This window comes from Procambarus clarkii, chromosome 20 (genome assembly GCF_040958095.1).
Source record: "Procambarus clarkii isolate CNS0578487 chromosome 20, FALCON_Pclarkii_2.0, whole genome shotgun sequence".
NCBI classification, from domain to species: Eukaryota; Metazoa; Arthropoda; class Malacostraca; order Decapoda; family Cambaridae; genus Procambarus; species Procambarus clarkii.
In genome coordinates, this window is record NC_091169.1 from 46,582,694 (window position 1) to 46,597,239 (window position 14,546).

General features: G+C 42.8%; 1 protein-coding gene across 3 annotated transcripts in view; it reads right to left on the reverse strand.

Moving 5' to 3' along the window:
- LOC123755293 (PX domain-containing protein kinase-like protein) overlaps window positions 1-14,546 on the reverse strand; it is a 201,120-nt gene that overhangs the window by 181,287 nt on the left and 5,287 nt on the right. The gene's annotated exons all lie outside the window — the stretch shown is intronic.

Below are 14,546 nucleotides of genomic sequence, written 5' to 3' on the forward strand. Positions count from 1 at the left end.
CCTCTCATTGTTTGCTGATGATGCAAAAATTATGAGGAGGATTAAGATGGAGGAAGATAGTGTGAGGCTACAAGATGCCTAGACAGACTGAATGAATGGTCCAACAAATGGCTACTAAAGTTCAACCAGAGTAAATGCAAGGTAATGAAACTAGGCAGTGGAAACAGGAGGCCAGATACAGGATACAGAATGGGAGATGAAGTCCTTCGTGAAAAGGACAGAGAGAAAGATCTAGGAGTTGATATCACACCAAACCTGTCTCCTGAAGCCCACATCAAGAGAATAACATCTGCGACACATGCGAGGCTGGCTAACATCAGAACTGCCTTCAGGAACCTGTGTAAGGAATCATTCAGAACCTTGTATACCACATATGTAAGACCAATCCTGGAGTATGTGGCCCCAGCATGGAGCCCGTACCTTGTCAAGCACAAGACGAAGCTGGAAAAAGTTCAGAGGTACGTATGCCACTAGGCTAGTCCCAGAACTAAGAGGCATGAGTTATGAGGAAAGACTGCATGAAGTGCACCTCACGACACTGGAAGACAGACGAGTAAGGGGGAGACATGATCACTACCTACAAAATTCTCAGAGGAATTAACAGGGTAGATAAAGATAAACTGTTTAACATGGGTGGTACGCAAACAAGGGGACACAGGTGGAAACTGAGTACCCAAATGAGCCCCAGGGACGTCAGAAAGAACTTTTTCAGTGTCAGAGTAGTTAACAGCTGGAATGCATTAGGCAGTGATGTGGTGGAGGCTGACTCCATACACAGTTTCAAATGTATAGAGCCCAGTAGGCTCAGGAATCTGTACACCAGTTGATTGACAATTGAGAGGCAGGACCAAAGAGCCAGAGCTCAAGCCCCGCAAGCACAAATAGGCGAGTACAAAGGACAAAGCATACTCAACACTAATTCCAAAAGCGAGAACCAGTGCCTGGCTGACAGTGTCACCAGATCATATAATCTCACCTGTAGAGCGTAGACACTATCATGTCACGACACAGCTGTATAACATTCCAGGAGCATCGCCAGTGGAGCATGTCCAGAGATGCATGTGCAGGAGAAGAGTAGGTGTAGTGTAGAGGTGGAGGCGGCACCACTCCAAGCCACCCCACACCCGTATGCAGAGAAAAGAACTAGGCAAGTTCCCCATATATAAAATCCAGAACTCCCCAAGTATAGAGGGGGCTATGACTGGAGAGAGATGATGAGCGAGAGCAGCGTACCACCCGTGATAAAGGTCGTGGAACACCAACATGAGGACACCGACCATAAACAAAATAATCACCCATGGAACATGCACAGAACACATGAGGTCTGGGCTGCACCACTCGACTTTCGGGGAGTGTGCCAACAAGGGTTATGTAATGATTATTAGTAATGTTGAGACAAAGTACGGAAAGAGGTGATTATCAAATAATCAGATAAAGCATTGAAAGATGATAAATAATACGGAAGAGGACCAATGAGTCCTAGAAGAACTGGAGGTAAGCCACAACGGAAAGTGACTGACGTTCCAATAATGTTAAAGGATCGAAGAGCTACCCAAACCTGTGAGATCCTAGATGAAGCACAAAATCACGGCTCATATGGACCCAATGGCACCTGTGACCAATGGTAATGCAGGACCCGATACAACAGAACATGATTTCAGCATGATGTAGAACACAGGTCCTAGAGAAGCAGGGTGGGAAGGTGGATAAAAGTACCCACAGAAGGACGGAGCTGACGGACTCGAAGGGACACGAAATCGAACCCAGGGAGGGGCCGATACCCAAACTAACTTGTACGCAGGGCGGGGGGGGGGGGGGAAGAAAACCTTACTCCTTGTAACCGAAAGCCCCACCCAGAGGGTTGGAAAACCCAGGTGGGGTCTAACGGGGCCCCAAGGCCCCCAAGTCAGCCCCTCCCCAACCCTGGGAACCTCCACAACAGGCCATGAGAGCAAGTCACTTCCAAAGCCCTGGCCTCACAAGAAAAACCCGGGGTGGCCGAAATAACAGAAAGAGTATGAGCCCACTAGTCAGACCCCAGCGCTACGGCAGGACGAATGGACTTGTATGCCTCCGTTGCCACCCCAGAAGGGGCAACCCCCGAAACTGCCCGAGTCTCAGAAGTCTTAAAACCCTGCCCCGACCCCGAAGCCCTCAGACACTACGGTGCCGGTAGCAGGGGGAAGGGGTGGGGGGACAGAAGGAACCACAGCCGGGGTAGAACAAGGGAGTGCAGACTGACCCAAGGCCGAAGCAACCAACACCCCCAAGTCCGGATCCCTATAAATAAAGTGGAGCAGCCTCGGGGCATCTGGGGAAGCAATCAACCTAGCACGTTGCAGCAACCTATACCTAGCATGCAACGCCTGAGCCGCCCGCACCCAAATAATGTGACCAGTAGATTGGGTGAATGGCATCACAAACAAGTGTAACACCCATGAAACCCCCCCCCCCCAGAGCTCACACCCAGGAAAGCCTTCTTCAAAAGGTCAGCCTAAATGACTTCTGGATCTTCTTGCAAAGTTAATTAAAATATTCCTGGCTAGCCTTAGTCAGCTAGTTTCAAGTAGGTGATATTAATCATGATATTATTATTATTATAATTATTATAATAATAATTGTTGTATTTAATAATTATCACTCCTTCTGCTTGGTCTTAAAGGAAGCCGGCCTTGGGAAAGGGGGCCGAGACAATCTCTGTCTAGAACCCGTAGGTGCGGGACCGGGACGTCCACCTCCTGGGGCTCGTGCGGGCCAAGCTCTGCTTCAGGAGGCTGGGGTCATTCTTGCCCTTGTTAGGGAGGTTCTTCTCCAGCCCCGACCATGGCAGTCTCCGGGGTTGGAGGTCCCTGTGCCGTTTTTCACCAACTTCGAGGTCAACCCCGGAACTCTCAGTTCCTGCGATGGCGCTGGAACCAATCGTATTGGCGATCGCCTTTCCATTGGGGACTTTCGGCACCGTGGAGAGGGTGGATCTGCTACCTGGGTAACAGCTTCTCCTCCATATCAACCTATCCTAGCTTTGCATCCTAGTGAGGCCACTCCAGAGCACAACACCATAGTCTCCCGAGACTGATGGATGCCTACTACTAATCTTGTCAAACATTGTAATGGAATTATACTCCCAGAGTCTTATGTGTAAGCATCCATGGACCTACACCTTTCTGCCAGGTCAGAGGTCAGCCACCTGCAGGGTGAGTGTTGGCTGTGTAAACATTCAGGTGAGGAAAAAGTTCCTTCCCTCTTTTATCCCTGTAATTAATAATTCCCATCCTTGAAGAGTTGTATGGTGGTTGTCAATCATCTTAATGGTAAATTCTCAAGCGTTTGTGCACGTGTGTGGGCGGACCACTTACAAGCCTCAATGTAGGTTAGCAACAGCAAATCTCCCCCCTCTCTTTCTCCAGCTGATAGGAGGTGTGGCAGTTTTGGGGAGGGGGGGGGGGGTGTATTTATGCCCCTGTATGGGAGTTAGAGTGCTAGAGTGCTGGAGTAAGAGGTAGTGTGGGCCGCAGGTCATCAAGCAGGCCTCAGGAGAGAGACTCATCCAGGTCATAGAGCAGGACCCAGAAGGTAATGTGTCTGACCTTTAATGTTTTCATGTGTAATGTTTAAACAATTGCTGGTGTTAGAGTAGGGACTTATAGTTTGGTGAATATCATTTTTTTGTTCTCAATAAACAAATGTTGAACTTTCCACCTGTGTCAATTTATGGAACCTCCTATCCTCTGAGTTCAGTTTTGTTAACAACCGGTCAATAATTAATGACAGCTATAAGAGGACTCTCAATAGCAGAGCAATGATTTTTGCCTCATTGCTTGATGCTGTATAAATAATGGTCAAGCAGGATGGTGGCAGTGGTTTAATTAATAAGTTTCTCTGTTTAGCATTTCCTTGGGAAGGTACCATTGGTCCCCGAGAGTACCCATCAGTGGTACACCATGTCAGTTCATATTATGTTAAATATAAATTACCAGTGTTCAATAACTAGTACCCTCAAGGCTTTACCTTTATCAATTTTTATAAAGTGTTACCAAGTGCAACCAGTAGGAAATGTTACTCAATATTAACCCCCAAGCTGCTAAGGGCTATTTGGCCTTTGTCACCACCCACAGGCGCATAAAAAAAATCAATTTTTTTTTTTTATTTTATAAACCTGTTAATTTGTGTTCCCTTATCATGGGGAACTGTGTTCCCCGTGATAAGGGAATTAATTAATTAATCAATAATGTATTAATTAATTAATGCATTAATTACTGTGACAGTAATTAATGTACACTTAATTACTCACCGACTGTTTTATCATCTTTGAGGCAGAGAAATTACTGTGAAGAATTACTGTTTTGATAGATTGACTGAGTGACATTGTAATTAACGTAAATTATCTGTGATTGATGAGTCTAGATGACAATAATTAACATACAGTAATTGTCTTGATTGATTATAATCAATGGTTCTTGTCTGTGTGATAGAACTTTAACGTAATTGGTTAATTGTCTTTAATTGATTGCCATTCATAGGGGGCGTGTGTTAATTTGATTTACCAAATACTGTCTAGGTGGTAAGTCTTGCTTTGTTTGATTATTTCAATTGTTGCATTGCAATACTTTTGATTGGAATCCGAGTCCTAGTGAGCACTAGTGTTCAGTCAGTTCATTTTGTCTTTCTTGCCCATGCAAGAGGGCCAAGATGTGTTCTCATATACCAGCCAAGAGCTGTGTGACAGTAGTTTCACTACACTGGTATTGGTTAGCTGTCAGTGTCACTCAGGACATTAACGTAATGTTAAAGTGTTGTGCCCTTGTATTAGTATTAGCCTTTGTTAATAAACCATTATTTGTTGCCAAATACTCAACTTTATGTCAATACCTTTCATGTGTACTGATTTTTATCATTGTCCGCCACAAGCTACTTCTGATAATCTTGCAGTTAATGAGTGTCGGCTCCTAAATTCAAACCAAATCACAGCCCAAACACTGAATACTAAATTTTGGTGTGAGAACAAAGTGACTACCCCCCAACATTGCTACAAGCAATTAAGGAGTTAATGACCTAGTGATTTAGAGTATCAGGTAACGGAACTCTGGTGTTTGCTCTCGCCTATAGATCTGTTGGAAGTTATAAATCTCACATCTGGCACTTAACGTGTGGGCTCTTGTGCACCTCTGCTCAACTGAAACACACTCACACCCCTGTGACAATGTGATGCTCTGTGTTTTATTTTATTTGCATTATAAGCTTGAAAACTAGTGCACTGATATCATACCCAGGTAGGTGTAGGTAGGTAGAGGTAGGTAGAGGTAGATAGGTAGGTAGGTAGGTAGGTAGGTAGGTGGGTGTGGGGGGTGGGGGGTGGGGGGGGGGGGTGTAATTACCTAAGTGTAGTTACAGGATGAGAGCAACGCTCGTGGTGTCCCGTCTTCCCAGCACTCTTTGTCATATAACGCTTTGAAACTACTGACGGTCTTGGCCTCCACCACCTTTTTTTTTTTTTTTTTTTTTTTTTTTTTTTTGGAGATATATACAAGAGTTGTTACATTCTTGTACAGCCACTAGTACGCGTAGCGTTTCGGGCAGGTCCCTGGAATACGATCCCCTTCTCACTTAACCTGTTCCAACCGTCTACCACTCTATTTGCGAAGGTGAATTTTCTTATATTTCTTCGGCATCTGTGTTTAGCTAGTTTAAATCTATGACCTCTTGTTCTTGAAGTGCCAGGTCTCAGGAAATCTTCCCTATCGATTTTATCAATTCCCGTTACTATTTTGTATGTAGTGATCATATCACCTCTTTTTCTTCTGTCTTCTAGTTTTGGCATGTTTAATGCTTCCAACCTCTCCTCGTAGCTCTTGCCCTTCAGTTCTGGGAGCCACTTCATAGCATGTCTTTGCACCTTTTCCAGTTTGTTGATGTGCTTCTTAAGATATGGGCACCACACAACAACTGCATATTCTAGCTTTGGCCTAACAAAAGTCATGAACAATTTCTTTAGTATATCGCCATCCATGTATTTAAATGCAATTCTGAAGTTAGAAAGCATCGCATAGGCTCCTTGCACAATATTCTTTATGTGGTCCTCAGGTGATAGTTTTCTATCTAGAACCACCCCTAGATCTCTTTCTTTATCAGAATTCTTTAAAGATTTCTCACATAATATATAGGTTGTATGGGGTCTATGTTCTCCTATTCCACATTCCATAACATGACATTTATTAACATTAAATTCCATTTGCCAGGTGGTGCTCCATATACTTATTTTGTCCAGGTCTTCTTGAAGGGCATGACAATCATCTAAATTTCTTATCCTTCCTATTATCTTAGCATCATCAGCAAACATGTTCATATAATTCTGTATACCAACTGGTAGATCATTTATGTACACAATAAACATCACTGGTGCAAGAACTGAACCCTGTGGTACTCCACTTGTGACATTTCTCCATTCCGATACATTGCCTCTGATTACTGCCCTCATTTTTCTATCAGAAAATTTTTCATCCATGATAGAAGCTTACCTGTCACCCCTCCAATATTTTCCAGTTTCCAGAACAACCTCTTATGTGGAACTCTGTCAAAAGTTTACAGTCTCCGTGGTGTAGTGGTAAGACACTCGCCTGGCGTTCCGCGAGCGCTATGTCATGGGTTCGTATCCTGGCCGGGGAGGATTTACTGGGCGCAATTCCTTAACTGTAGCCTCTGTTTAACGCAACAGTAAAATGTGTACTTGGATGAAAAAACGATTCTTCGCGGCCGGGGATCGTATTCCAGGGACCATAGGATTAAGGACTTGCCCGAAACGCTACGCGTACTAGTGGCTGTACAAGAATGTAACAACTCTTGTATATATCTCAAAAAAAAAAAAAAAAAGCCTTTTTTAGGTCCAGATAGATGCAGTCAACCCAACCATCTCTTTCCTGTAATATCTCTGTGGCTCGATCATAGAAACTGAGTAAATTCGATACACAGGATCTTCCAGATCGAAAACCATACTGTCTGTCTGATATTATATCATTTCTCTCCAGGTGTTCTACCCATTTAGTTTTGATTAGTTTTTCCAATACTTTCACTATTACACTCGTCAATGATACAGGTCTATAATTGAGGGGGTCTTCCCTGCTGCCACTTTTGTAGATTGGAACTATGTTAGCCTGTTTCCACACGTCTGCTACGATTCCTGTACACAGGGATGCCTGAAAGATCAGGTGAAGTGGAATGCTGAGCTCAGATGCACATTCTCTCAGAACCCATGGTGAAACGCCATCTGGGCCAGCTGCTTTGTTCTTCCCGAGCTCCTTTAGCATATTTTCCACTTCATCACTAGACACCTCTATCCGCTCTATGTTGTTCTCTGGAATTCTTATTGCGTCTGGTTCTCTGAAGATTTCATTTTGTACAAACACACTTTGGAACTTTTCATTTAATGTTTCGCACATTTCCTTTTCATTTTCCGTGAATCTGTTTCCCATTTTCAACCTCTGTATATTATCCTTTACCTGCAATTTGTTGTTTATGAATTTGTAGAATAGGCCCGGTTCTGTTTTACATTTATCTGCTATCCCTTTTTAAAAATTTCTTTCTGCCTCTCTCCTTACTGCTGCATAGTTGTTTCTCGCATCTTTGTATCGCTGGTATGTTTGGGGGTTTGGCCTCTTCCTATACTGATTCCATTTTTGTGTCTTTTGGTCTCTTGCCCTCTCACAATTTCTGTCGAACCAATCCTGTTTTCTGGCCCTGCATCTCTGTTTTGGTATGAATGTTTGTGTGCCTTCCTCGTATAGTTTTAAAAATTTGGCATACATTTCATTTACTTCCCTGCCTAGCAACAATTCTGTCCAATTACACTCATTAAAAAAATTTCGAAGTTCCCCATAGTTGCCTCTCCTTAAATCGAGTTTATCAACTGTTTCAATGTCCCCATTTTCTTCTAGATGATATCTTAAAGCATATTTAATGTCTAACAGGACGTGATCACTCTTTCCCAAGGGAGGAAGGTACTGGATGTCAAAAATCTCTTCTTCTTTCCTGGTGAATACTAGATCCAGTACTGACGGTACATCTCCTTCCCTCATTCTTGTGGCTTGCTTTATGTGTTGATACAAGAATGTCTCCAGAATGAGGTTCACAAATCTGCATGTCCAAAAGTCCTCCGTTCTTGCTTCATAGGCCTCCCAGTCTATTGCTCTAAAGTTGAAGTCCCCTCAGTATCAACAGTCGTGATTTATCTTTATCTGCTTGTACAATAATATCTCTCATGACCATTATGAGGCCCTCTCGTTTGTCATCCAGTTCTTCCTTTGTCCATGTGTTGCTTGCTGGTGGGCTGTAGGTATTTACAATTATCAGCTTATCATCCTGATTCCAGACCTGCAATGCATTATGTCAATATCTCGAGGGTTTTCAAATATTAACTCTTTTACCTTCAGGTGTTTTTTCACCAGTACAGCCACTCCTTCTCCCTTCCTAGTTTTCCTGTCACGTCTCCAAACTGAATAGCCTCTTGGGAATATGACTTCATTTATTATATTTCCTTCAAGTTTCGTCTCTGATAATGCGACAATAACTGGGACCCTAAGCTGGATTATATCTTGCAACTCCAAAGTTTTTGACCTCACTCCATCTATGTTGGTATATACAATTTTCAGGAACATGTTCCCTTTTCCTTTGCTCTTTACTCCCCCTTCCACTACTGATCTTGTTGCTTTGTTTTTATGTACCATTTCACAAGCTTTCCAGTCCCTGTCACTTTGTAAAAAAAAGAATTTCTGTCTTCTTCATTTCTATCCCCATTTAGACGTTTTGCCTCAATTAGGTTCATTTTCAGCTTTTCTCTGTCTTCCTTGGAGAGGTCTTGTCTTATTGACCAAAATTTGCCAACCTCATCACTCTGCAGTTTCCTGGCATTTCTTAGCACTTCCATCGTGTTTTTCACTCCATTAAACGTCACCCTCAAGGGGCGGTTCTTTTCTTTCTCATATTTTCCTATTCTTCTAAAATCACTGACATTTTCCTTTGAGCCTTCTCCTAAACCTACTATTTTCTCTATGATTTTCATCTCTTCTGCCGCTCGGTCCACCCTAGATGAAATTTCCTTCTCTAAACATCCAAAAATGATTATGGACTTAGTTCTATCTGCAGTGTTTTGTACCAGTATACTGTTGGTAACCAGTTCTTTCCTAATTGCTTGCCTAATTTCTGCTTCTTATTGGTCATTTCTGGTTTTGACTTCCGAACACACTTCTTTGATAGTCTCTTTCTCTTTTACAACTTCAGCATATGTCGCTTTTATTTCTTCTTTATACTTTTCTAGTTCTTTATTCACCTCCTCTATGTGAGTTGTCAGTGAAGTTTCCAGTTGGAGATCCTTACCTAACTCTATGTTAGCCCTTAAGCTTGCTAGGAGTTGTTCACCATATGAGTCTATTTTCTTGTTTATTTCTTCAAAGTCTCCACACTTCACTTTCCATGCCTCATTTTCTTTCACTAGTTCCTTGATTTGCTCCTCCTGATTTGTTACCTTGTCTGTTAATGCAGTAATAATCTTACCTTGTTGCAGCATACTCCCTTTTAGAGTGCAAAGCTCACTCCAAAGAGCTCCATTGTCCTCTTCCAATTTAAGCACTTTTTCTTCATACTTCTTTTGCATATCCTCAATTATCTCTAACCTGCCAAGAACACCTCCTTTCCTTATATCTTGTGGTGAGAATCCTTTGAAACCATCATCTGTTGGTGTGTCTATATTCTCAGTGGGGGTGGTGGCGACGGCCATCTTTGTTTTTGTTCTAGACCAAAACAAACTTTTCCACACGGCTATTTTCACTCACTTTTACTTGTTTATTGTATTTTATTTGCTTTTACTTTTCCCTGAACCTTTATGTAACCTGGGACACCACTGTAGCCCTCAACCTGTGCCCAATACTTAGGTAATTTGATATTTCCAGGAGCTTGCTGCAGTGTGACTCCTGCCTCCTCCAGCTCATACACCCTCCATACACATGTGTGTGTGTGTGTGTGTGTGTGTGTAATTACCTAAGTAATTACCTAAGTGTAGTTACAGGATGAGAGCTACGCTCGTGGTGTCCCGTCTTCCCAGCACTCTGTCATATAACGCTTTGAAACTACTGACGGTCTTGGCCTCCACCACTTTCTCACTTAACTTGTTCCAACCGTCTACCACTCTATTTGCGAAGGTGAATTTTCTTATATTTCTTCGGCATCTGTGTTTAGCTAGTTTAAATCTATGACCTCTTGTTCTTGAAGTGCCAGGTCTCAGGAAATCTTCCCTGTCGATTTTATCAATTCCTGTTACTATTTTGTATGTAGTGATCATATCACCTCTTTTTCTTCTGTCTTCTAGTTTTGGCATGTTTAATGCTTCCAACCTCTCCTGGTAGCTCTTGCCCTTCAGTTCTGGGAGCCACTTCGTAGCATGTCTTTGCACCTTTTCCAGTTTGTTGATGTGCTTCTTAAGATATGGGCACCACACAACAACTGCATATTCTAGCTTTGGCCTAACAAAAGTCATGAACAATTTCTTTAGTATATCGCCATCCATGTATTTAAACGCAATTCTGAAGTTAGAAAGCATCGCATAGGCTCCTTGCACAATATTCTTTATGTGGTCCTCAGGTGATAGTTTTCTATCTAGAACCACCCCTAGATCTCTTTCTTTATCAGAATTCTTTAAAGATTTCCTCACATAATATATAGGTTGTATATGTATGTTCCACATTCCATCACATGACATTTATTAACATTAAATTCCATTTGCCAGGTGGTGCTCCATATACTTATTTTGTCCAGGTCTTTTTGAAGGGCATGACAATCATCTAAATTTCTTATCCTTCCTATTATCTTAGCATCATCAGCAAACATGTTCATATAATTCTGTATACCAACTGGTAGATCATTTATGTACACAATAAACATCACTGGTGCAAGAACTGAACCCTGTGGTACTCCACTTGTGATATTTCTCCATTCCGATACATTGCCTCTGATTACTGCCCTCATTTTTCTATCAGTCAGAAAATTTTTCATCCATGATAGAAGCTTACCTGTCACCCCTCCAATATTTTCCAGTTTCCAGAACAACTTCTTATGTGGAACTCTGTCGAAAGCCTTTTTTAGGTCCAGATAGATGCAGTCAACCCAGCCATCTCTTTCCTGTAATATCTCTGTGGCCCGATCATAGAAACTGAGTAAATTCGATACACAGGATCTTCCTGATCGAAAACCATACTGTCTGTCTGATATTATATCATTTCTCTCCAGGTGTTCTACCCATTTAGTTTTGATTAGCTTTTCCAATACTTTCACTATTACACTTGTCAATGATACAGGTCTATAATTGAGGGGGTCTTCCCTGCTGCCACTTTTGTAGATTGGAACTATGTTAGCCTGTTTCCACACGTCTGCTACGATTCCTGTACACAGGGATGCCTGAAAGATCAGGTGAAGTGGAATGCTGAGCTCAGATGCACATTCTCTCAGAACCCATGGTGAAACGCCATCTGGGCCAGCTGCTTTGTTCCTCCCGAGCTCCTTTAGCATATTTTCCACTTCATCTCTAGACACCTCTATCCGCTCTATGTTGTTCTCTGGAATTCTTATTGTGTTTGGTTCTCTGAAGATTTCATTTTGTACAAACACACTTTGGAACTTTTCATTTAATGTTTCACACATTTCCTTTTCATTTTCCGTGAATCTGTTTCCCATTTTCAACCTCTGGATATTATCCTTTACCTGCAATTTGTTGTTTATGAATTGTGTGTGTGTGTGTGTGTGTGTGTGTGTACTCTTTTTGTAACTTTTCTTATGAGAGGTTGGAGAGGAAAAACACAATGGTTAATATATCCTCCCAGATATAATGTGTTGCAGAGTAACACAGATTTCCCATTTTTTTATTTTTCTCTTCTGTACATTTGCCTTTGTACTTTCCAGTTCTTTCTCTTAACAGTTTACAGTGGTAAGTACCTCGGAATGCGAGTGTCCCTGTATGCGAGTTTTTCGGAAGACGAGCAGTATTTACTCCAAAAATTTGTCTCGGAAGGCGAGGGTTACCTCGGGACGCGAGTTTGTTGATACGCGTACAGGCCGACCTAGCGCGTGGTGGTTCAACGATCGTCGCCCCTCTACCCCGCCGCCCCTCAGTTTACCATTGTCTCGCGCTCAGTGACTACCCCCACATCAATTCTTCTCGCGGATTTTCAGTGTTTTGTTGGATTTTTGGTGATTTGTCTATACAATTTGTTATTATATATCTCACCATGGGTCCCAAGAAAGCCAGTGGTAAGGATAAAGGCCAGAAAGCTCATGTGAGGATGACAATAGAGGAGAAACAAGAGATCATTCGGAAGCATGAGAACGGTACACGTGTTGTTGAACTTTGTAGGCAGTACAACAAAGCCACATCAACAATATGCACTATACTTAAGAAGAAAAATGAGATTATGGGTGCTAAAGTGGCAAAAGGAGTAAGAACATTAACGGCACAAAGACCACAAATACTTGAAGTGGAAAAGTTGTTATTAATTTGGATATACGACAAGGAGTTGAGGGGTGATAGTGTTTCGGAGGCCATTATTTGTGAGAAAGCCAGGGTGTTGCACGAAGACCTTCTAAAGAATACCCCTGCAACGAGTGATGCAGATACGAAAGAGTTTAAGGCAAGCAGGGGCTGGTTTGAAAAATTTAGAAAGAGAAGTGGTATCCATAGTGTTACAAGGCATGGGGAGGCAGCCAGCTCAGACAAACCAGCCGCTGGACGATTTATTGACGAATTTAAAGAGTTTGCAGAGGCTGAGGGATACCTACCGCAACAAGTGTTTGTGACGAAACAGGACTGTTTTGGAAAAGAATGCCTAAGAGGACATACATTACCAAGGAGGAAAAATCCTTGCCTGGACACAAGCCTATGAAAGATAGGTTTACGCTTGTGCTGTGTTCAAATGCGAGTGGCGATTTGAAAATTAAACCCTTGCTAGTGTATCATTCTGAAAATCCAAGGGTTTTCAAACAGTATAAAGTGCAGAAAACCCATTTGTGTGTGATGTGGAAGTCTAATAAAAAAGCATGGGTGACTAGGCTTATTTTTTCGGAGTGGGTGAATGAAGTGCTGTGCCCTGCCATAGAAAAATATCTGCAGGAGAAACAATTGCCACTCAAAGCCGTGCTTCTCCTTGACAATGCTCCTGCTCATCCTCCAGGCTTGGAAGATGATTTGTTGCCTAGATACAATAAATTCCTCACAGTTAAATTCCTTCCTCCTAACACCACTCCTCTAATTCAGCCTATGGACCAGAAAATCATAGCGAATTTTAAGAAACTTTATGAAAGGGCACTTTTCCGGAAATGTTTTGAAGTGACTGAAGCCACAAACCTCACCCTCAAAGAGTTCTGGGGAGAGCATTTTAACATTTGTAGTGCTTTAAAACTCGTTGACAAAGCCTGGCAAGAAGTGACTCAAAGAACCCTGATCTCTGGCTGGAGAAAATTGTGGCCTGAATGTGTGAGAGAACTAGACTTTGAGGGGTTTGAGCCTATAAATGATGCGCCTATTGTTGAGGAAATTGTTAGTCTAGGCCAGCAAATGGGCTTGGAATTGGATGGTGATGATGTGGAGGAGTTGGTGGAAGAACACAACGAAGAACTGACCACCGAAGAACTCCTAGCCCTTCAACAGGAACAGCAAGCCAACGCAGCAGCGAATGATTCTGCAGTGGAGGAGGAGGTGGCAGCAGCACCAGCGAATGTCCCTTCTGCAGTAATTAAGAAGGTGTGTCAGATGTGGGAAGAGATTCAAACAACTGTTGAACAGACTCACCCAGAGAAAGCTGTAGTAAGCCGTTGTCTTAATCTTTTCAATGACAATGTGATGCCTTACTACAGAGAGAGCCTGCGAAGAAGGGAAAAGCAAGCTTCCATGGACAGATTTGTGGTGAGGAAATCGAGCAGTGAGCCTCAACCAGGACCTAGTGGCACTCAGATAAAACGTCCCAGGGAGAGCACACCAGAAAGGTCCTCACTGCCTGATGTGATTATGGAAGGGGAAGGGGAAGGGAACTATCAGGGATAAAGCGCCAAGCCATCACGACTATATAGCACTGGGAAGGGGTTAGGATAAGGATTTGGGATGGGACGGGGGGAAAGGAATGGTGGCCCAACCACTTGTGGACGGTCGGGGATTGAACGTCGACCTGCATGAAGCTAGACCGTCGCTCAACCGTCCAGCCCAAGTGGTTGGGCAGGACGGTGAGGAGGAGAGGAGTTACTGTTTGGAAGGGGACTCCCCTTCCAAACAGTAACTCCTCTCCTCCTCACCATCTTCCATACGCCTACAGCACTCGACAGCAAGGTAAGTAATAACTGGAACATAGTTTTGTAGGTTTATTTAGATGAATTAGGTAAATTAGGTATAAAAATTTAGTTTGATGTGGGGTTTTTGGGGTAGTCAGGAACGGATTAATTCATTTCCCTTTACAGGTATTTCTTATGGGGAAATTAGCTTCGGAATGCGAGTTTTCGGAATACGAGGCGTCTCCAGGAAC